The sequence below is a fragment of the Danio rerio genome, chromosome 5, assembly GCF_052040795.2.
Source record: "Danio rerio strain M-AB ecotype USA chromosome 5, GRCz13ab, whole genome shotgun sequence".
Taxonomy (NCBI): Eukaryota; Metazoa; Chordata; class Actinopteri; order Cypriniformes; family Danionidae; genus Danio; species Danio rerio.
Genome location: NC_141025.1, coordinates 48,797,501 through 48,823,031, shown reverse-complemented (window position 1 = coordinate 48,823,031; position 25,531 = coordinate 48,797,501). Strand labels below are relative to the sequence as shown.

The window sequence follows — 25,531 nt, the reverse complement described above, 5'->3', positions numbered from 1 at the left end:
CCACTTGTTCAAAGAACTCTTGTAATAAAACAAATGTAATTCTGCTGGTGTATTATTAAAATGCAGCACCAAGTAAAAGCTCAGATATTTCTTAAGGGGAGTAATTTACGCAAAAATGCAAATTTGCTGTTAATTTTACTTTCCCTCAAGCCATGAGTGCAAAACAAAAAAATATTATCTGTTCCTCTAGATCAGGGGTGCTCAACCCTGTTCCTGGAGATCTACCTTCCTGCAGATTTCAGTTGCAACCCTTATCAAACACACTTGTTTGTAATTATCAAGTGCTGTTCAGGTCCTAATTAACTGGTTTAGGTGTGTTTGATCGGGGTTGGAGCTAAACACTGTAGGAAGGTAGATCTCCAGGAACAGGGTTGAGCACCCATGCTCTAGATGGCACATTGAGTGCACACGCAAACAAGTCTGGCCAAAAACAGACCCAAGTCCACATTTATCCAAATTCATTCATTCATTCATTCATTCAATCATTCATTCATTCATTTCTTCCTTCTTTTGACTCTACCTTCCTTCAATCCTTCATTCATTCATCCCTTTGATCCATCCTTCCTTTCTTTGATCCTTCCTTAGTTCATTCATTCATTCATTCATTCATTCTTTCAATACATCCCTCCTTCTTTTGATAATTAATTTATTCCTTTAATCCAACCTTGCTTCCTTCCATCCTATCTTCATTAATTCCTTCGATTCATTTCTTCGATCATTCATTCCTTCGAACCATCCTTTCTTCCTTCGATTCCTCATTCATTCCTTCGATCCATTTTTTTCTTTCGATCCTCAATTCATTCCTTCATTTGATCCTTCATTCATTTTTTCAATCCATCCTTCCTTTATTTGATCCTTCATTTATTCCTTAAATCCAACTTTGCTTCCTTCCATCCTATATTCATTCATTTAATTCATCCTTCCTTCGATCCTTCATTCATTCCTGCGATCCATCCATCCCTTTTTTCAATCATTCATTCATTCTTTTGATCAGTCTTTTATTGATCCATCATTCATTCATTCATTCATTCATTTAGTCCTTCATTCATTTTATTCATTCAGTTCTTCATTTAGTTCATTCATTTATTTATTCATTCAATTATTCATTCATTTCTTTATTTGTTTGTTTGTCAGGCCAAAAAAACATTTTATTTATTTATTTTTTATTATTATTATTTTATTAAGTGTTCAATATCTATTTTTTTTTTTTCTAAATTGAGTTACTAAATTTCAACAATCTGGGTGTATGATGCACCATCTTATAGTGTTTCTATAAGCTACAATATAAATTCAATATTTTCTTTTATGTGGATGCTTAGAAGTGCATTCTTTCCTCAAACAGTTTGGGGTTGTTTTCCAGTACACTGCCATAATCCCCCATTAAGTCTTCTTATGCCTGATGCTTTCTTGTTATTGCCTTTTATCATTTTACATGGCCCAGCTGAGACAAGGACAAACACTAAGGGATATATCTCAGCATTGACATTGGCTTACTCATCAAAAGCCATTGGCTGATCAATACATGAAACACAGGCAGAATTACAGTAGACGCTACAATGATTTTCTCCGTTCATTGATATAGCTGTAGTTAACTCGCTTTCACTAATGTGTCTTGGCCGGGATGTCCTCCATTACTTTCCAAACCGTACAGTCTAGCCATGTTAGCACCCTCTTTTTTTTTTTTTAACCAGGCCATACAAAGCAGTCAGTGTGAAGCCAGCAAGTCAGATGTATAAATAATTGAAGTAACATGCCAGAAAAAGCCTCAGGTTAAGAATGTGGTCGGCAGTCAGAGAGCCAAGTTTGCAAGCACGCATAGATGGGGTTTTCCAATTTCCTCCTTTTCCAAAGCCGCACACTTGACATTTCTCTGATCCAGTCCCAGAGACATCTTTGAAGAGCATAAAGCCTTCCAGAGCCTGCTTCTGTTTCCACCTCATTGATTTGGGAAACGGCGGCGATGAAGGCAGCAGGGTAATTAACAGATTTTGTGAGAAGCATTGTAAAGACAGCCAATGAAAGTCTTCTGGCTTATTATCTATAAGCAGATTGGAACTCTTACTGAGGAATTTTAAAATGTGCCATTTCGCACTTTAACAAACTCTCTCAGAACAAACTGCTGCTGTGAAAAGCTTGGTGACAGTCTTTACTGCTTTAATGCTGAGCTTGGGCTCATATGGTAAAAAAAAAAAATGTATTCAAAGTTTTTCTTTAAAATGATAGTGAATTGGATATTCAGGATTTTTTAAAATTACATACAACTCAGAAACTAGATGAATTACAAGGTTCAGATTTAATAGTAATATGCTATGTATGACTGTAATATATCACTACTAGCCCTACTACTATTGCTGCAATTTATGCATTTATTTTAGAAGGGTAATGGCATTTACAGGTTTGTATTTTAATTGATTTTTTTATATTTTATTACTAATATTATTATCATTCATTCATTCATTCATTTTCTTGTTGGCTTAGTCCCTTTATTAATCCGGGGTTGCCACAGCAGAATGAACCGCCAACTTATCCAGCAAGTTTTTTACGCAGCAGATGCCCTTCCAACTGCAACCCATTATTATTATTATTATTTCATTTCATTTCATTTCATTTCATTTCATTTTTATTTTATTTTATTTTATTTTAATTATTATTATTATTATTATTATTAATAGTGGTTCATTCCACTGTGGCAATCCTAATAAATATATCTATTTATTTATTTATTTATTTATTTTTATTTATTTATTAAATCAGACATTGAGCCGAAGAATAGTGAGTGAGTGATTTGTTTATTATTATTATTATTATTATTATTGTTGTTGTTGTTGTTGTTGTTGTTAGAAACATTCATTCCAAACCTAAAGCACATAAAGGAATCCTTTATTTTTCTTCTTTTTTTTACTCCCCCTCTCTCATTACAAATTCATGTAACCATAGAAACCCAGAGCCCACTGGGACATAAATAAAAGTGAGGACAACCAAATTGTGATGGATAGTTTTGTAGTTATGCATTTATTTATCCATATGTTTCCATTCAATGTGTAAACAGTCATGATTCCTGCAGCGTATTTTTGCCTTGATGGGATATTGGTAAACGGCTGCACAGCTGTAAAGTCCGTGCACATTTACACAAGTCCAAACATGCAGCCAACAAAACAGCCACAAATCCACATGCACACCATAACCTGTGTACTGTATATGCAAACACTGTCTCTCTGTAAACAAACACTGTCTGGTCCTCGACAATATTCTTAGCATCAACTATTGAAATTAAACTGTTTCCATATTTGAAAATGTATCTTTTCAGACAAAAAAAAAAGAGGAAGCTTCTCAGTCAGCGAAAACAAATGTACCTCTCAAATCTGTAGACATTTTTTTTTTCCTCCAAAAAAGATGCAAATGCATTTTTCTTTTGTCTGCAACTTGAAAGCCTGCCCTGACTTTAACCTTCATGAAACTTTTAAAATAAAACTTGTTAAATCGATTCAATATTTTGCTATTGACTTTTACAGTAAGGTTATGAGTTACACTTTACAATAAGGTTGCTAATGCATTGGACAAAAATATAAATAAATAAAATAATTATTCATGTTAGTTAAAGGTGCTGTCAGTTTTTGACTCTTCTAAAGCATAACAATCCCATAATATGTTTGCAGATATTTAAGAAAAGGCTAATTGAACATTCTTATCTGAAAAATAATGCTGAATCAGATATTCTGCTTTGAAAATGTGCATTACATGACTGAACAGCTGTCTTTTAGTAATTTAACCTACACACTGTCTGTTTAGCCAATTGTATTCTAGCATCTGGGTTGTCTTTGTGGAAAACAGCAAATTTAATTTATGCGTTCAGAAAGGCTCTGAACTTGTGTGTATCTATGACTGAAATGCACCCTCCCGTGGAAAGTAACAGCTTCCAAAATGAGACGTAGATTCAGAGTTCCACATGAAGTTATTAATTAGCAGATAACAAATATTATGAACATAAACATTAGGTGAGTAGGTTAGATTGTAATTGTAACTCTGTGCCCTAACAACATGCTACTTGACTAGATACGCAGTGATAAGCAATTTGGCTGCTTGCACCAGAAGAAAATGACAGCAATGTAAATACAGCCATTCAGAAGCACATAATAGATGTGAACTCACTGCAGTCCAACAAAATTGTAAGGTTTAAAATCTAATTAATACATATAACTGCTTTAACATAATTAAATACACATTATTAATCACTGAATCACTGTAGACTTGGCTTGCACTGAGTTAGTTCTGTAGTTCAGTTTCAAACAGTGTATTTTGAGGTAAACTATTTGCTGATGCTTTCAGTAGTATGGCAATAAATGTCATGTAAAATGTCTTTCAAACTCACATTTAACACTTAATAAAGCCCTGTATCTGAGGTGATCCATAGTTTATTGTGTTCATCTTCAAGAAATAAAATATCAATTCCAGCTGTTGTTGGAACAAAAGCTTAATTTTATAAAATATTCGTTTTTAACATGTGCCTTTAGGCTTGCTCCTGTCAATCGGAGAATCTGGCAACCTCCACTTCCATGTGTTTTAAACCAGGCGTGCAATACCTAGCTCAACCACTGGGTATCAAACTTACCTACGGCACCTTTAACATTAGTAATGAAAATAAAGCTGTTTGTTGTTAGTTCATGATAACTAACAGTGCATTACAGAATGTCAACAACCTTGAACTTGGATGGTTATTATGCATTAGCAAATGTTAAACTTTGATTAATTAATGATGTACAAGTATTGCTCATAATTAGTTCATGTTAGTAAATACACTAATAAAACCATATTGTAAAGTGTGTCCAGGTTAGGATATTGTAATGTTGAATGTTAAACAACAATCAAAAATTACTTTGATGAAGCGCACCAGCCATTTATTGATGCTGGGTTATTTCCAGACAAAGGGGTAGATATAGGATGCTCACTGAATTTGACAGCATCACATTTAATGCTGAGACAGGGAATTGTTTCTTGTTTTTGCCTCACAGGTGATCACTGGGTTGTAACTGTTGTTGCCCTTAGGGATCTTCAGACATATACAGTGCCCTTCACTTTTATTGGCACCCTTGGTAAAGATGTGGAATGAAAAAAATAGCAGAATAGTAGTGCTATATCCCCAGAAAATAGCACTTTTAATAAAAAGAAAATAAAATAACACCAAAAAATGAATTAATTACCTTTGTTAAATCTACAGTTGAAGTCATAATTAAAAGCCCCCCCTGAATTATTAGCCCCCTTTTATTTTTTTACACAATTTTTAACAGAATTTTTTTCATACATTTCTAAACATAATATTTTTAATAACTCATCTCTAATAACTGATTTATTTGATCTTTGCCATGATGACAGTAAATAATATTTGACTAGATATTTTAAGACACTTCTATACAGCTTAAAGTGACATTTAAAGGCTTAAATAAGTATAGACAGGTTAGGGTGATTAGGCAAGTTATTGTATAATGATGGTTTCTTCTGTAGACAATCAAAAAATATATAGCTTAAAGGGGGTAATAATTTTAACCTTAATACATATATTTTTTTAAATTAAAAAACACTTTTGTTCTGGCCGAAAAAAAAGACTTTCTCCAGAATAAAAACATTATCAGACATACTGTGAAAACTCCTTTGATCTGTTAAACATCATTTGTGAAATATTTGAAAAAAAGGGGGCTAATAATTCTGACTTCAACTGTATGTGTCCCATGCTTATTGATGTCCCTATGTATTAATATGAGCTAAATATGTTTTGAAATAAATTCCAATTGATATTTTACCTACACCTGTGTGACTATGAACAGAAAGTTGTTTAACCATGACCTCCTGTGTCACAAAGGTATGAGCAAACACACAGGCCAAACTCACTCAGTCATTCATCACAATAGCTAAAGGGTTGTTGACCCATTAAAAATGAGAAGTGGCTATAAGAAAATAACAAAAACAAGAGTCTGCCTGTCTGTCAGGAGGATGGCTCGAGCGAGCAAAAATCTCCAAGAATCACTTAGGATCACTTGGTCTTTTGGTCTGAAAGTCTCCAAAACGACAGCTTTGAATTGATAAGATTTGAATACAATAAAAGTCTCAAAAATCCCAAATCAGACTCAACCATGTTTAGGTTTTGTTGATATTGTGGTTTTTGGTAATATTTTGAGGAGAAGAGCAAGTAATAAAACAGCTGTTTTGTATATACAGTAAATAACTATAAATTGTGTTGTGCATAATTCACTATGACATTTTTTTCTCATCAGTTATGTTTAATTTAATTAGTGTTTATTTATTTTGCTTTTACAATGTAGATTGTGTCAAAGCAACTTAACATAGAAGTTCTAGTAACTTAAAACTCTGTCAATCCAGTTTTCAGAGTTGAAGTTCAGTTTAGTGTGGTTTAAATTTCACTGCTGAAAGTCCAAACGAGAAAACCCATCGATGTGCAGCTCCACAAGTCCTAAACCAAGCAAGCCAGTGGTGATGGTGGCGAGAAACAAAACTTCACCAATTGATGGAATTGAAGCAAAAAAGTTTGAGAGAAACCTGGCTCAGTTGGGCACGACCATTTCTCCTCTGGCCAAACGTCTTGTGCAGAGCTGCAGTCTAGGCGCTGGATGTCTATCGTGAAGAGATGCAGGTGTAAGTAGATCACATGTAGAAGCAGATGTTCAGGCTGACCCACGGGATCGATACGAGACTCGTCTGTCACTGGAGTCTTTCAGGAAACGGTCTCATGCTCTCCGCTCCTCATGACCGCCACAGCATCTGCTCAGGATACGGCCTGGTCCAGGATATTGGATACCTCTAAAAAGTCCTCTATGGTTGGCATAATCTCTTCACAGGTCACAGTCTCTAGAGGCCTCCAGATGAGTATCCCCAGGTGGAAATAGGGAAGAAAGAAAATAATTAGCGTAGCTACTGTTCATAGTGTATTTAAACAAGATATTAAATTTCATTATGTGCATAAATTTAAGTGTGTATATAATGCTTATTGCAATATTTTAGTTGGGTTTTTTAACCAGTAAAATTCAGACAATCACAGTTGTTTGTTTGTTTGCATAAATTTAATTGTATATAATGCTTATTGCAATATTTTAGTTGTTTTTTTTAACCAGTAAAATTCAGACAATCACAGTTGTTTGTTTGTTTGTTTGGTTAGTTCCTGCTTTCCTTTGTTCCTTCTATCGTTCATTTGATCATTTGTTCCTTTGTTCCTTTGTTGGTTAGTTAATTAGTTAGTTAGTAATTTGGTTTGTGAATTAATTGGTTAATGATTTAGTTAGTTAGTTGGTTAGTTAGTTAGTTAGTTAGTTAGTTAGTTAGTTAGTTAGTTAGTTAGTTAGTTAGTTAGTTAGTTAGTTAGTTAGTGAGGTAGTTGGTTAGTGAGGTGCTTGGTGAGTTGGTTGGTTAGTGATTTGGTTGGTTGGTTAGTGGGTTGGTTGGTTGGTTGGTTAGTGAGTGAGTGAGTGAGTTAGTTGATTAGTCAGCCAGTCAGTGAGTGAGTGAGTGAGTTTAGTTAGTTAGTTAGTTAGTTAGTTAGTGAGGTAGTTGGTTAGTGAGGTAGTTGGTTAGTGAGGTAGTTGGTTAGTGAGGTGCTTGGTGAGTTGGTTGGTTAGTGATTTGGTTGGTTGGTTAGTGGGTTGGTTGGTTGGTTGGTTAGTGAGTGAGTGAGTGAGTTAGTTGATTAGTCAGCTAGTCAGTGAGTGAGTGAGTGAGTTTAGTTAGTTAGTTAGTTAGTTAGTTAGTTAGTTAGTTAGTTAGTTAGTTAGCATGTGTAATGTGTATCATGAGGGGGTCTCTCCACATCACTACCAGTGTGTGGCAACCAGTTGCATGATGCAACTGCAGCCACAGGATAACAGTGTAACAAATTATAATGTAGATTAAATTGCCTGCATATCTACATCAATAATCTGTAACAAATTATAATGTAGATTAAAGTGCTCACATATCTACACCATTATTACAGTAACATTTGTAACAGTAACACCTTTTCTACCGTTATAATGTAGCGAGTTATGATCTCGCTACATTATAAGAGGAAGATTTATTTGAACGGGGCTTCAAATGAATCGACTCTTTAGATTCGAACAAACAAATCGTCCAGCGGTCGTTCTAGTGGACAGTCGAGTTTGTCATGGCTTTAGCTATCAAAATAAAAACCCATTTATGTTTGAGCAGGGTAACAAGATCAAAGTTTAAGACATTAGATTTATAAATATACACAGGCACCTTTCTTTATACAAAATTAAACATTATTGACTAATCTAACAGAAATTAACAACTAAAACAAAGACAATTTCATACAACTATAGAGAAGGGTAAAGTAAAATAAGAGGTTGATATATTGTAAAGATGGGAAAACCTCGGATTTTGTAATAGCAAACCAAGCGAACCAAACATAATCAATTTAACCCTTCTAGGGTTTCTTTAGAGTAGCATTTAGTTTACACCAGTTCAGATGTAGTCAAGAAGTGGCTACTTGCGTCTGTCTGTGTGATGTGATGAAACTCCCTTTGTCGAGCACGTGGCTGGCTGGCTGTTTTTGGTCCTCGTGAGGTTTGAAGTGGGGTGGAGTTGTTCGTTTCAAGTTAAAGCGGCAAAAGGGCTAGTCGTCCTGACTACTGGTTTGCGAGTAACTAACTTAACTAGTAGTTAAGAAGTTATCTGAGATGTAAATGTCCTAGCTGTACGATTAACCCTTTCCATCTGGGTCTCCGCCTGCTTTCTTGGAGGTTTATCTGCTTGGGTCTCGTTCTTAGGTCGTTGCTATGACTTGAGTTGAAGAGAGAGTTACTTTTTAGAAGAAGAGTTGAAAAGGAGCTCTTTCTGAAGAAATTACTGACAGTTGCTGTAGTTAAAGATAGTTTATGAAGTTGAAGAGGGTGGGCGTTGCTTTAAACACAAGCTTTATAGGGTGGGTTTGTATCCACCCTCCATGGAAAGTTGACTTCCTTGAATCATGGTTTTATGGCTCTTTGTTCAAAGAAGAGGAATTTGCATAGGCAATATTCAAACTGAGGCAGAAATGTTCAAGTCTCTTAAAATGTTAATATGTTGCACTCTTATTAACATAAAATGCCAACAATCGTTTAGTAAAGCAAATTAGCTTCAAAACAACTCCAAACATGAACGGTTTATGAGCTTGTTTAGCTTCAGTAGAGTTAAACATTGTATGCAGAAGTATAAAACCATAATTTTAATACAAGAGTGAGGGAAACGTTGCAAAACACATGATTACACACAAAGAGAGAGGAAAGTTTACATTAAAACATCTTAAGCAAGAAGCTTAAAGTCTTGTAAAGCTTTCTTTTCAGTGCTGTGTGGCATATTCCTTTGGGTCATAAATACCTTGGAATTAGATTACAACTGGACATCCAGTCTTCCCTGGGCAAAGTTGGTGCATTTGTTGAATAAAAGCAAAATAATTATGTGTCTGGTAGGCCATCTTCGTTACAACGGCTCACCACACACAAGCTATTGTTGGAGTAAAGAGACAGTGATAGAGCCAATTTGGTGGATGGGGATGATTTGGAGGCCATGAGCGTAAAGGCTGATTAAGGGACTTTGGCCAGGACACCGGGGTTACACCACTACTGCCATGGGATTTTTAATGACCACAGAGAGTCAGGATCTCATATTAATGTCTCATCAGAAAGATAGTTAAGATTATTTGAAGTTTAGATAATTTGGAATTTTCTTTCCTAACTTTTTTTTTTTATGTAACATTAGCCAAGTTGTTGTTTAGACATTTTAAAGTTCTTGTAATGTTATAAATATTTATTGCAATTTAGTGTTTTGCTCTACCAGACCTCAATGTATTGTTTTTTCAGCTTTACATTTTCCAAACCACCAAAGACCATCCTTGCAGTAAAAATAAAATCCAAAGACAAAAAAAAAAAAAAAAAATCACTAACATTTTCCCTTCAGAACGAGTAAATTAACAGAAGATTTTGAACCATCCCTTTAAACATTGTCTATAGTGGTGTCTATTTGTGTTTTAGAAGGATACAAATCCTCACAGCTTGTTCCTAATTGGAAACAGTGAGGTGACAAAGTAAGGCTAGTGATGATATAAATCATAGATGTAGACTTGTGATTCATAAGAGTCAACAGCAGCATCTCTGCACACATGTGCAATGTGGCTATATATTACAAAACCTTCAGACAGGCACAGCTGACACACATCTTCCTCTTAATATCACCAACCTTGTGGAGGAACAACAGAAGTCCTGGAATTCAAACCTTCCGACATTTTGATAAATGTTGCAATGCATTTCAATGTCAAGAATCAGACAGCTTTTCAGACCGGAATAAAACCGACAAGACAAATGATTAGTGCAGTCAAGGTGTCTTGCCTGCTGTATCCTGCATCTTGTTGTGTTCTAGCTATCATTGATACATTTCAGTTTTTCCATAGGCTAATAGAGCTAGGAAGGTACTTATTTTAAGTATGACTGATTTTAGTTTAACAGAAAAGGCAGAAAAATAGTGTCTCGTTATAAATGATACTGTAGTGTGTTTTAGTAAAAGTCTGCCTAAACAGACAAAACCCCACATCTGGTTGATATTAGGAAGATGATAAATATGCTTTACTTTTCCACTTACATTCATTTACCTCACACTGTTAAAACACCCTTCCTATTACTGATAAACAAAATAGCAATTAAGAACATATGCATTTACTCACCATTTTGTTGACCAAATGCTGTACTTAAAAACATAAATATTTAAAGTGTAGTTGTAACCAATAAATACCAGCATGCCTCAGTTTTAGTATTGGATAAAAAAGGTTTAATTTAATTTAATTTAATTATAGAGATTTTAATTATTTAATTATAGAACATTTTGTTGCCTTCAATGTTAGATGATCATTGCAGATCACTATTTTAAATTATTAATTTAATATCAAAACACAATGAAACAATTACATTTATTCAACAACTAAATAATTAGTAATGCAGAAATCTTCATAAATCATGAACTATGGCTAACATTATTCAATAATGCATGGTGAGGTGCAAATAATAAATATAATTTATATTACACTTCTATTTAATAAACATTATTTTTTATGCTTGGTGTGTTTTTGGCAGATTTGATCTTGAGTAGTGAATAAACGGCCAATTTGTAATTACAACAGCGTGCTCTAAAGGCTGATTTATACTTCTGTGTCAAGTGATCGGCATGACCTACAGCGCCTGTCCTGCATGTAGTCCTTCATTTATACTTCTGTGTGCTGTTGTTGTTGGTCTGCAAAAGCACTTCTGAAACTTTCGTGCTGCCCTCGACTCCACCCACATTCGTCAGCGCTACCAACCTGACCAATCACAAAGCTTATGAAATGCATCGTCAGCCACGGCGAGGGCTATGCGAGGGCTGTGTCAGGGCATAAACATGGGCTTGACGCAGAAGTATAAATCAGCCTTAAACTTGAACACACTCTTTCCGACAATTTTCCTTCTGCGTTCACACAGTGCAGCATTCAGGCAAATTACCATCAATGTTACAACTTCTTGAATTTACTGGTGTTTTCAAAAAGGGCCTGTTCACACATGATTCCTTTCCTGAAAATTGCCAGTAATTTTCTGAAAAGGTCTGTAGGTGTGAAAGGGGCTATATTCTAAATAAAAGTATTTGAACAAAAATATTGTTACAAAAAAAAAAAAAATCAGATAGAACCTTATATTTCTAAAAATGCCAAAATATCTAGATCAAAATGTTTAATTGGCCTAATCATTTTACCAACACCTCTAATTAGAATTTACAATTTAGCTTATCCAATGTGCCATTAAGAAGGCTGTGTTGACATTTCAGAACTCCCAATTATTTTAGTATTTAGAAAGAAATATGATTTTTTTTCAGCCTTAGCAACTTTACCCCAGAGATCAAAGGTTTCCATGTGACTTCACCCTGTTTCACCCGTTATTAATACTCTCTAAATGCTTCAAACAGAAACAGAGATGAAGATGGCCTTTCAACATCTGCGGCAGGCCTGTATCTTTGACTCAGATCTTCAAATCTCTTTTTCTTTTTTGAACACATGTAAACATCTTTCTGGGATCATCTCTAGAATTGATGCATAATTTAAAAAGCTAATTTATATTGTAAAAACATTAATTAATAAAATGCTGGGAGAGCAAGTTAAGTTCAACAACTGTTCTTGCTGTCACAAATAGGGACTGGAGATAAGATATGGTTTATTAAATCCAGTGTGTTATTGAAACGATAAAAAAAATGATATGCCGACTACTAGGGATGTGCGGAGCAGCCAGTATTTGTATTTGTATTTGTATTTGTTGAGTGGGAAAAGTATTTGTATTTGTATTTGTATTTGTATTCGAGTAAAATTCAAAATGGCGCAAAAATATATATTTTTTCTATTACACTTCTAATTTACATTATAGTGAAAGTATTGTTTAATTATACCCATTATATAAATTGTAGACATGCAATATTAGTTGTTGTTTTTGAACATGTGACAAGAAATGTCATTGAAAGGAAAATAACATAGAAGCCATTATCTCATCCATGGTTAAACCAACAACTAATAAAATACCATTGTGAATATTATGAACCCCACCACCACCGTTCTTGTTGAAGGACACTGAATAGACAGAATAAAAACAAATAATATTTAAAAAAACTGTTCTTCTTCTGAAAGAACTTCTTTCCAATGGACAGAATTCCAAATACTAAAATTAACTAAATAAATCTTAATAAACCCCTGCCTGGGAGATCTGGCAGAACAAAAGTATTCTATATAATACTAAAAGATACAGCCCTGCTATTGTCATCTGCCTGCCACAAAACAGACACAAAGTTTTTTTTTTATGTTTGAAACTGACTTGCTGGGGCAGAATGTGGCTGTGTTGATGGTTTGGTGCTTGTGGAGGATTTAGCAGAGCATAGCTGTGCTGATTGAGGGGATTGATGCTTGTGGGGGGTTCACAGACAGTATCAGGAGAGGATGCTTTTAGTGCATGTGATAATACATTACATAGAAGGTTGCGCGGTGGCACAGTGAGTAGCACTGTCGCCTCACAGCAAGAAGGTTGCTGGTTCGAGCCCTGACTGGGTTCTCCCCATGTTGGCGTGGGTTTTCTCCGGGTGCTCCGGTTTCCCCCACAGTCCAAACACATGCAATATAGGTGAATTGGGTAAGCTAAATAGTCCCTATTGTATGTGTGTGAAAGAGAGTGTATGGATGTTTCCCAGTGCTGGGTAGCAGCTGGAAGGGCAGCAACTGCGTAAATCATATGCTGGATAAATTGGTGGTTCATTCTACTGTGGCAACCCCAGATTGATAAAGGGACTTAGCCGAAAAGAAATGAATGATTATGCATAGAAGATGTGGACAGATGTTTAATATCTCTGCCGATTTCACTTTTTCACACATTATACAGTATCACTTTGTTTTATCTGCAGCAGCACTGACTGTAAAATTCTTCCACAAAGAACATGTTTTTTTTTTTTTAGACTGGTGGAGGACCAAGAAATGGCTCAGAAGCAGTCTCACTCTTTTTCTATTCGGGTGCCCAAATGTATTTGAGGAGTTTCAAGTTAATAAAAAGTGACTGGAAGCTATGCTAAGGTTAACTAGCCTATAGCATATATCTTGCTGTCTGCAAAAGACAGTAATGTAGACGTACCGTATAACTCCCATAAGTGCATAATATTCGACACAACAGCACAAGCATCATTTTAACCTTTACAAACGAACGTTAATGTTACTCTGTCAACAGTCTGTTGTCTAAATTACCGCGCTAACAGAGCTAACGTTGCGTAAACAGAGAGCACCCGATTGCAAACTTCCCGATCCCGATCAAACTCCACTACAAGTTTATAAACTGCATCTGGAACCCAATTAAGGTACAAAAATCTATTTAACAAAAATAGTGATGCAGTAAAATTTTTTTCGCTCAGCCGAGCCTTCTCTGACTGTATCTGTGGAGAAGATTGTGCCAGACACCTCCGCCCCGCCCTCCGACTGAGCGTCTCTCTCTCTCGCTCGCTCGCTCGCTCTCGCTCTCTCTCTCTCTCTCTCTCTCTCTCTCTCTCTCACTCTCTCACTCACTCACGCGGGCATGCACTGTGGTCTCTTGAGGAAACGCTGCTTTTTGATATAGTGTTTTCTTGCTCCCGAATACAAATAATTTTTCAAGTATTTGTTCGAAATAAGTATTCGTAAAAACACACTATTCGTGCCTTTCCGAATACCGTATTCGGGTTCGGCTCCACCCTTACCGACTACTGTATATGAGAAAATATGAAGCTTTTGCTTATTCTAAAGGGGACCTATTATTCCCCTTTTTACACAATGTTAATTAGGTCTCTTATGTCCCCAGAGTGTGAATGTAAAGTTTAAGCTAAAAAAACTAAATAAATTTAAAAAAATACAAATTTTTTTTATAACTTTTTGAAACTACCCTTTTTAGGTTTTGGTCCAAATTGTCTAAAATTCCACATTTGTAATGTCTTTTAGTTATTGACATTATCTTCAGTAAATACGGCATGAAAACTTGAACATTATCAGACAGCTGCTTCTCACTCAGGGCTGTTTATGCTGATGAGGAAGAGATTGTCACTTAAATATTTTCTTCTCTGATGACGTGTAAAATAGGGAGAATGTTAATGAAAGTGTTCCTACAGACTGTTTTATGAGGTGTGATTACAAAAATAGATTTAATTAATTTGTATCATTAGAGGCTGTTTATACAGACACTGCTGCCCCACAACTGTTTGAACCCCTTTATATTTTATCATAGTATATTAGAATGATAATAAATTATATTTTTTGACATTTTGTTTGTTTGTGCAATCTACTTAAATGTAATAAAACATAAAAAAAGAAAAAAAAAAAAAAAATATATATATATATATATATATATATATATATATATATATATATATATATATATATATATATATATATATATATATATATATATATATATATATTAGATTTTTTTTTTAAATGTGTTGGGAAAGTATGAAGGAATTGTGTTGTGTAACTATTTGCGTTGTGGATGTAGATAGATCCTAGCATGCTTTGTGTGGCATTGCATTAATAAGAAATTGCTGACAATAAAAGTGATCTTGTGTAAAAATTTAAGAAAACTATTTATTAGTTTAATCTTCACTTAGTTTGGAGTGTTGTGTGAGGTTTTTGAAGCTTGCAAAAGAGTAGCAGTCATGCTTTGTGTGTTGGCAGCTTAATTAAGAATCACTGATATCTGCTGTTTCACGCAAAAATAAAAACCAACATGGTAAGCTGGTGGTCGGCTCTTTCTGTGAGACTTGGCGTGGGGTGGACTCAGTCATTTCAAGTTTTGAGGTGGCAAAAGGACTAGTCATGTTGACTTCTGGTTTCATGGCACACTAAACTAAACTAGACTCTTGACAGAAAAGAAAGAAAGAAGAAAGAAATGTAATGAAGATGATAGCAGTTGTGCTGTTATCCCATCTTTACCAGGGCCTACGCCTGCTCCCTGTACCTGGAGAGAAGCTGTTCTGAGCTGAAATGGAACAACTCTCTTTCTCTCCTTGGGTTGTCAAGAGATATCTGTCAAGAGACTTGTTAAGTTTAGTGTGTCGTATAACCAGAAGTCAACATGACTAGTACTTTTTAACAAGCTGGTTGATTTGCATACACATTCTTAGTGAATGTTAATGCAGAAATGTATAAAGTTTTTTAATGTTAATATGTTTCGCATATATTAGCATAAAATGTAAATGATCGTTCAGTACACCAGATTAGCTTCCCAGGGACATCAAACACGAACTATCGACAATCTTGCTTAGCTGTGTTGAAACATTGATTGCAGGAAGATTAAAACCATAATATTAAAACATGAGCAACAGCTGATTACACACAAAGAGGGAATAAAGGTTTACATTAAAAGCATAAGTCTTAAGCAAGTTGTATAGGAACGCGACCATATCTGTGTCCATTCCAAGTGCATTCCTTTGTGTTGTAAATGCCTTTGGAGTCGTATTACATACCGACCATTTAGTCTTTTCTGGGTAGGAGAGGTTGATGGTGTATTATCTGGTCATTCATTCATTTTCTTTTCGGCTTAGTCCCTTTATTAATCATGGATTGCCACAGCGGAAAGAACCGCCAACTTATCCAGCATATGTTTTACACTGCAGAGGTGCTACCCACTGCACCACAGTGCAGCTCATTATTTGTTCAATAAAGCAAAAATCATTGATTTGATTGGCCACATCCGTAACAATAATTATTATATATTAATAACTGTCTAAATTATTATAGTGTGTGTGTGTGTGTGTGTGTGTGTGTATACATGTTTTTGTAACATATCAGGACACAAATCTGTGTATAATGACATGGGTATGACACGGGTATTACAAAAAGGAGGTGAAATATGAGGACAGTGACGTCCTCATTTCTCAAAATGCTTATAAATCCTACAGAACGAGTTTAATCATGGAGTAAAGCTGCACACAGTCTCCTGTGATGGTTGGGTTAAGGGATAGGGTGGGGTGAGGGCAATACAATATACAGTTTGGACAGTATAAAATAAATAGAAACCTATGTAATGTCCCCACTTTTCACAAAAGCAAGTGTGTGTGTGTGTGTGTGTGTGTGTGTGCGTGTGCGTGTGTGTGCGTGCGTGCGCGTGTGTGCGCGTGTGTGCGCGTGTGTGTGTGTGTGTGTGTGTGTGTGCGCGTGTGTGTGTGTGTGTGTGTAACAATTATTGTGTAACTGTTAGCAGAACACATCATCACTTGTAAATCAATACTATTTTGAACAAAATATTCATAAGCTTTATATACTGTGTCTGCTTCAACAGGAAGCGGTCTATAGAAACACACTCATCTTCCAAAAGTGCTGAATATGAAAACCCTATATATTTGAGCCTGAGTGCAGAGCTTGTTTTTGCTTACTCTCACACTATATTTGCATGGGTTATTTACTCAAGAGTTGCACTATGCTTTTCAGATCTGAAAATTTGTATATTTACATGCTTTTGATTTCCTCCTTTTTTTCACATTTACTGGCTATTGATTAATATTACAGTGTGAACGAAATCCCATCTATAAAGTTGTCCAACGTGATAAATGGGACCATGTTTGCATGAGACATTGGAAATGCAAATGATTGATTTATTTAATGTTCAGATATCTGGGTAGGGAAACACTATGTGCGCGTGTTGGGAATATCCATATCTACTGCTACAGAAAATCTTGATCTCTCATGTGCCTTTGCCCAAGCAAGCATGTTACAACTGGGGATTAAATCTGAACCAGGGGCCACCTGGGTGTAAAACAATATAGTGCATAGCAGAGATAAACATGTCTATTGTTTGAGTTGGGTATGTCGGGTTTATGGAGTTCAGAATAATTCACTGCCGACTTTATGAAACAACAGTCAAGGGCTTAATGAAATGAGTGTGAAGCTGTATATTCTTAAAGTCAGTCAGCTGTCTTGTACTGCTTTAGTAAACCACACCAAACTGTAAATCTGAGACTGTGGATGTGGTTCAAAGGCAGACGGTTTCTGGCATTTTAGAATAACTGCTAAGATATGGTTGTTAGCAAATGTGTTGTTAATGGTAATGAACCGTTTGTGAAGTTTAATGTTCCGTGCTGTATTTAGAAAATATTAAAGGGATGATTTACCCCAAAATTATAATTATGCCATCGGATATTCTGCGCACTAATACTGCACAATAATAATGTTTCTCTAAAAAATAAAAGAAAATCCTCAAAAATAAAGTACATTAGAATTAGTCATGCTGTTTATCTGTTTTTTAGAAGATGATCATTACAAATTTATTTAAAAATGTAAGCAGCTTTTGTTAACAACAACAACAACAACAATATTAATAATAAAATTAATAATTATTATTATTTATTTATTTATATATATATATATATATATATATATATATATATATATATATATATATATATATATATATATATATATATTGTATTAGAATACGTATTAGCCTCCCTGTAATTTTTTCCCCAATTTTTTTTTCAACATATTTCTAAACATAATAGTTTTTATAACTCATTTCTAATAACTGATTTATTTGCCATGATTACAGTACATAATATTTGACTAGATATTTTTCAAGACACTTCTATACAGATTAAAGTGATATTTAAAGTGATATTTTGTCTGTAGTTGAACTATTGAAAAAAATAAAGCTTAAAGGGGCTAATAATACTGACGTTAAAATGTTTTTTTTTATTTATTTATTTTTTATTTAAAACTGCTTTTATTCTAGCCAAAATGAAACAAATAAGACTTTGTCTAGAAAAAAAAAAATATTATCAGACATACTGTGAAAATACTGGAAATATTCTTTAGATATTTTGACATAATAGCATCATGCAGTTGCTGCAGATTTGTGGTGAATCTCCCATTCGACCACATCCCATAGATGCTCTATTGTATTGAAATAATGGTGACTGTGGAGGCCATTTGAGTACAGTGAAGTCATTGTTATGTTCATGAAATCAGTCTGACATGATTCACGTTTTTTGATATGACCCATTATCCTTCTGGAAGTAGCCATCAGAAGATGGGTGCACTGTGATCATAAGGGGATGGAAATGGTCAACAACAATCCTCAGGTAGGCTGTGGCATTGACACAATGCTCAATTGGCCCAATGTGTGCCAAGAAAATATCCTCACACCGTTACACCACAACCACCACCAGCCTTAACCATTGATAAAACGCAGGATGGATCAATGCTTTTATGTTGTTGACGCCAAATTCTGACCCTACCATTCTATCTTCCAATTTTAGTGAGCCTGTGCGAATTATATACTCAGTTCTCCGTGTCCTGTTCTTAGCTGACAAGAGTGCCTCCCAGTGTGATCTTCTGTTGCTGTAGCCAATTTACATGTATTAGCTGATTAAAAATTTGTGTTAATGAGCAGACGGACAAGCGTAATAAAGTGATTGTTGAATGTGTGTGTGTATGTGTGTATGTATATATATATATGTATATATTGTCACCTTGGAATTATAAGGTTCTGTCTGCATTCTGAATGATTTTGAGATATAGCAAACAGTATATGTGTAACATTTGTTAAATATATATAGTATACAGGTCACAATATGTATTTAGCTTTATTTTTATACAAAAACATCAGGTTACACTGAATGAATATGGAACATTTATTTTACCCATATTCTGGCAATTTGATAATTAATTTGCTTTGAATTATTTGATCTAAGTATTCTAAGTATTCAATAAGGTTTGCGCAGTGTGTAGCGCTGTCACCTCACGGCAAGAAGGTTGCTAGGTTCAAGCCTTGGCTGGGTCAGATGGCTATTCTGTGTGGAGTTTGCATGTTTTCTGTGTCTGCCTAGGTTTCCTCCAGATGCTTCGGTTTCACCCACAGTCCCCCACAATTACGATAGTTAAATTGGCTAAGCTAAATTGTCCGCAGTGTATGGGTGTTTCCCATTGATGGGTTGCAGCTGGAAGGACATCCACTGCATAAAACATTTGCTTGATAAGTTGGCAGCTCATTCTGCTTTGGTGACCCCAGATTAATAAAGGGACTTAGCCGAAAAGAAAATGAATAAATGAATGAATGAATAAATGAATGAATGAAGTATTCAATAAAGTAGGCAGTTTTGGCTAATAATTGTTAACAAGTCCCAGCATAAGAAACATTTTCTTTACAGTCCTTATAAAATATTAGCCTTAATATACATACTATATAGTGCTTCTCAAGTAGGAAATACTGTACTTATTGTATGCAAACAACCAGTTGTTAATTTTTATGTTCATTGCCCGCTAACAATTATATTACTTTATACGAATTTGGAAATAATTTGAGGATCCAGTGGGGATAACAGAAGTCACAAGCTCTGTTTATTTTATTATTTTATTTTATTTTAGTATATATTTTTGGTGATTTAGTTGGTCAAATATTTGTAAAACCCACAGACAAATGTGAAGGGTGAGCAATAGCAGCAATGACGTGTTCCTGTTTTTGCACTGGTCTTTCAGAGAGATTTCTATTTCCTCCCTTGCACACTGAATGGAAGTGAACTTGACTTGAACTGATGCTCTCTTTGTACTAGTGTGAGTTGTTTTTATGGTTTGCTCTACTGTATCTTCTACTTGTCCTTATAAACTACAAGGGCATCGGCAGGGTCCTCCATTACATTAATAGCAAGATTGCTCTCACCTTGAAGAAGAGCAGTTTGATTTATAGCTGTCAAAGCGTTATATGACAGTCACTTTTATTGAAAGAACACATTAAGGATAGATACAACACTGACGTTACCAAAGCACTGTATAAATGAACTAATGAACATCCAACTTGAGATCAGCTCAGGGTTGTATGACTGCTACAGTCTGAGCTGATTTAAGGGGAAGCTACCTGTCAGTCTGAAAAATTGCCATCTTCAATATAAGTTTGGCTGTTGACCTAGGCCTCTATCATACACCTGGTGCAATGCGATGCCAGACTTTTTTGCTAGTTTCAGCCACTGTATTTTTATTTCACATCCAGCAACATATTGTGTAAATGGAAAATGAACTTGGGCCCGACTGACCTTGTGTTTTTAGACATGCATAATAGTAAAAGCTATTGCACCAAAAAGGCTGAAGTAAAATCAATGCTGGCTTATTTTTCATCTTGATTTTAAATATTTAAAGAGTGCTTTAGTAATACTTGCCTATAGACAGGTACACGTTAAAAATGAAAGGATTACAATGTAAAATATTATTAGTGTGTACATAAACCATAGCCCCTTTCACACATACAGACCTTCCTGGAAAATTACAAGCAATTTTCTGGAAAGGTCTGTATGTGTGAACAAGCCCTTTTTGAAAATACCGGTAAATTCGTTCTGGCTATTTTCCGGAAAGAGAAGTTGTAACATTACCGGTAACTTGCCAGAATGCTGTGCTGTGTGAACGCACAAGGAAAATTGCCTGAAAGAGCGCGTGCACGTCTAGAACGTGCTGACGTGAGACGTCTACTTTAGCCAATCAGAACAGTCAGACGCATTCACGTCTGCGCGATTTATTAAAAAAAAAGTCTTTGAATATTTTTCCAGACACATTTAGCTGCTAGATGTTAGTCTGATAACGTTTATATGTTCCTTCTTAGTGCCAACTGTGTAAATAATTATCGATAAGATGCTTATGGTAAGCCGTTGTTTGTTTACCTTCAAGCTCTGCTTTCTTCAGTTGCGTGACGCGTCTCATATGCCAGTGAAGCAGTTCGTAAGCAAAAGCGCGCACACACATATTATGAACATCTCGGCATGCGAAAGTGTTCCTACATATTCACAATACTTCTCCATCCACAGAGTTTGTAATGTAGTCAAATGTTTACAAATACAAGCCCAGCAGTTTAGAGCTCATTTCTGGTTACTGATGTCAGAACTTACCAGTATTTTGGAATGAATGTGTGAATAGTCTTTTCCGGGAAAATTAAGTAATGTCCTCGCCTGTGGGAACAACGCTTTTCTGAATTTACTGGTAAAGTCGTTCCGGAAATTTTCCGAATATTTACCGGTGTGTGGAAGGGGCTAATATCTACATGTTATAATGGATAATGATTGTATGTATCAGAATGACCTATTTGCAGTACTGGTGTGTGTAATTGGCCAGCTATTTGAATTCATAAAGGTTTCTTCTCAGGAGAAGTTTTGTTTTTGCACTTGGAAATTCTGCCATGTAAATAGTGAATCTTCCATGGCGATGAGAGCGTAACGGGGTCTAAAAGGGAATTGTATATGAGACTCTAATTGCTTTATTGCATGTTACACCTGAAACACACCAATGGCTCATTGTGAAAAAGTAGGGACAACCCTTTAGATGTTTCTCTATCCCTGTCCTCACACCCCACTCTGCTGCACATTTCGTATATTCAACACAGGCACACTGTGAAAACGTAAGCCTGTATACATTTCTGGAGAGTGCAAACTATGTAGCCAGAGCTACGCATGACTGCAATTCGTCTTTAAAATAAATGCTATGGGGCGGGATGACACTGATGACACCGATGGCTTCTGTTTCTTTTCGTGATGCCAGCTGACTGCTTAGCTCCGTGTGGATGGGTTTCCACTGCTACCAGTTTGCCCAGTAGCTCGCCATGTTTGTCGGCGGACTTTAGAGACAGAGAAGAGTTGACCACGATGATGGGGTTCCAGACCGGTGAAGAATGGTTCCAGAAAGCAGGTAAAACAAAAGGAAACAAATCAACAAGTAAATAACAGGTTGAGAACTTGATAAGATTTGAAAACGTGGTAAAAATAGGCGAAAAAAAAAAAAAAAGGCAAAAAAAAAAAAAAAAAAAAAACCTCCTGAGATGTATTTGACTCTCTCCAGAAATGTATATAGTGGTATGTTCCAAAAATGAGCATGGTTCCTTTTACCTTAGTTGTTTGCTCTAATTAGACCACAAATACTTACAGAATATGCTGCCATGATTTTAGCTGAAAGGGAGCATACATGTTTCATTCAAATGGCATTTTAGTGTGATGTATACATTTATTTTATCAGTATTTATAAAGTTATGTTATGTCACACCTATAAATCAGTTGTGTTAAATAAGAGAAACATGAAAATTATGCAGATCGGTGGGCCACAAAGGCTGGGATAGAGACACACTGCTTTAGACCATACATTGGACAAGCTGACTTTTGTTTGGACACGTCAGTGCACTAGCACCAAGCATTGGACCATGCTTGTTTCAATTGAGCAGTACTGTTCAGTACAATACAGTATTTTACAAATATATTTTCGTTTTCACTGTCATAATGTATTACATTTTGGAACCCAAGCTGTTTTTTTTTTTGGTAATAACACATCACATGAATGCAAAATAAATAATGATAGGACAATATTTGGCTATATGGATAACTTAAATATGAAAGTTACAAAATTCTGAAAACTGAGAAAATCCTTTTTAAATCACCCGCTTCGAATGTTATCACTTGATTGGCTAGGCGTTTTTAGTGGTTATCAGCTGATAGATATGGGCCAGCAGTAGGGACCTTCTGCGCTTACTGGTAGTCTCAGAAGGTTATCATCCATCCACATAGTTAATTAGCTACACTAATAGAGAGGACTCCAGATAACTTCCGGTCGCAGCCATATGTGATCTATAGCTGATTAATCATGGATGGATGATAACGGCCTTTTGAGCCCACCAGTAGGCACAGGGGGCCCCTATTTGCCCATATTGATCATCTGATAACCACTGATAATGGCCATTCAATCACGTGATGACATTCAAATTCGCTGTTTAAATGGACTAAATGTACATTACTAATTAAAAACTAATTTTTTTTTTTTAGATTTACAGTAAATAATGTCTTCATGATGCACTGTTCTATAATTAATGTTTTTTTTTTTTTTTTTGCTTTTGTTTTTTTTTTTTTTCATTTAAAATCAATTAATAATTTTGGCCATTACAATATAAAATAAAATAATTAAAAATCAAATTAATGTAACTCCAGACTACACAACTATGGAAATTTTCTATGGATTTATTTTTATTTTTATTTTTTGTCTTTTTTATTTTTTATTTTTCTGCTGTCCAACTTGACCAGAGATATTGTATCTTTTCTTAACAGGATGTTCCTGGATAAATAACAAAAAAGTAGGAAACATGTACTACTGAGTTTCACCACATGCTCATTAAACCAAAGTACAAACATTCTAAGTACAGGGAAATAATTCTTCACTAGCAGACTAATTTACAGGAAAAGAAAAAGCAAGCAAATAAATAGTCAGCATATCACTTCTATCTCCTGACCCTGATAAAATTACACCATCTAGTCTCTCGAGTTTTTCCAATTGCGTGGCTACTATAGTTCATGTGAGCCGCTGACCTGTGCTGTAACCTTTCAGTGAAGACACAATTATCACCCCGCCAGCGGCAGAGGAATGGATTGATCTGGCTGTACTTAACTGTAATTCATTGGCCTCTGTCTACATTAAGAGTCCTGTGGGGAGGATTAATGTGGCAGAGGACCTGATAAACCAACCTAGTTCTCTAATAATGTCCCAGCTCGCCCGTTGTGTGCAGAGTCAACTGTTTGCACTTGGGATGGAAGCATTGCAAAACAAATCCAGTCTCTGTAGAAGTTTGACTTCTGGATTTTGTCATACCTGAATGAGTATTTAAACTGACCTAAGTAACATCGCAGAAAGTTTACTACAATACAATACTCTGTAAAAAGGCTTTTTTTTCAAATAATTTAAAAATGATTGTGTTTTTTTCTATCTCTCTGCTGACCCACAAAATCAATTATGAAGTTTGTATAGCATACTACTACAGTGATTCGAGATTCTAAAGAAGACAGCCTTGATTAGAGTATTACATCTGAAATATGGTGTTAGAATTAATACATGCAATTAGATTAAATTGTTCTGTGAAGTATGTGAACCACAAAATCAGGGTAAACTCTGAAAGTCAAGCATAATGTTGTTCAACAAAAGGTCAACTATTTGTGAACTGTGGTTTTCCATTTATATTACAAAGCAAAGCACCAACCGTGGATACAACAGGCTTAATCAAAGTCTGTTAGAATTCAGAAAACGTGTATATATATATATATATATATATATATATATATATATATATATATATATATATATATATATATATATATATATATATATATATATATACAAAACTCTTTTTCAAAGCAAATATTACTTTATATACCAATAATTTGTAGCAGCAGAGGGGAAAAAAATAAGAAGGCCAGGTATTTCAGTGCATGATAAGCAACATTATGACAAACATTTCCTATTTTCTGTCAAGCAGTTTAGATAAATGAGCAAATGTTTAGCTTGTCACAATGCATGTATAGTGGTCCTGATAGTGTGCTGAAAGAAAAAAAATAAACAACAAAACTGTACACAAGTGCTTTTTAGCTGTTTTTTTTTTTTACTCTGCTATACTTTTTCACTTTCCATTAATTTAGAATCATTAACATTTATTAAAATAATTTAGAAAAATAATAATATAAGACTAAAATATATACTTACCAGTCACTTTATTAGTTACACCTGTAAAGCTGGTTCTTGAACATGACAATGAGTTCACTACTCAAACAGCTTCCACAGTCACCAGATTTCAATCCAATAGAGCAACTTTGGGATGTGTTGGAACGGGAGATTTGCATCATGTATGTGTAGCCGACAAATCTGCAGCAACTATGTGATGCTATCATGTCAATATTGACCACAATCTCTGAGGAATATTTCTAGTATCTTGTTGAATCTATGCTTCGAAGGATTAAGGTAGTTCTCAATACTACTCAATACTAGTAAGGTGTACCAAATGAAGTGGCTGGTGAGTGTTTGCAATGTAATATTAATCAATCAAGTAATAAGCAGTATTGCTATTTTTAATATTAATAATATTCATAATTTTTTGAGTATTAAATCATATTATTGTATAGAATTTTCTATGTGTCTGCCACTTTCACAGACAAAGAAAACAAAATATATATATAAAAAAACATATACACAACTTTTGAGTTGCTAACA

General features: G+C 35.0%; 2 long non-coding RNA genes across 3 annotated transcripts in view; both read left to right on the top strand.

Annotated features, from left to right (window-relative positions):
- The window catches only part of LOC141385598 (uncharacterized), a 57,293-nt gene that overhangs the window by 25,496 nt on the left and 6,266 nt on the right, over positions 1-25,531 (top strand). The window contains exon 3 of one of the 2 annotated variants that reach the window (XR_015491725.1): positions 5,010-5,091. The exons of the other annotated variant lie outside the window; for it this stretch is intronic. This is a non-coding gene — a long non-coding RNA (uncharacterized LOC141385598). Of the gene's footprint in view, positions 1-5,009; positions 5,092-25,531 lie in introns of those variants that run through there. 2 annotated transcript variants of the gene reach the window in all.
- LOC147844358 (uncharacterized) lies at positions 5,550-9,891 on the top strand. The gene is made up of 3 exons (XR_015491727.1): positions 5,550-7,452; positions 7,643-8,695; positions 9,324-9,891. It is a non-coding gene; the product is annotated as an uncharacterized LOC147844358 (long non-coding RNA).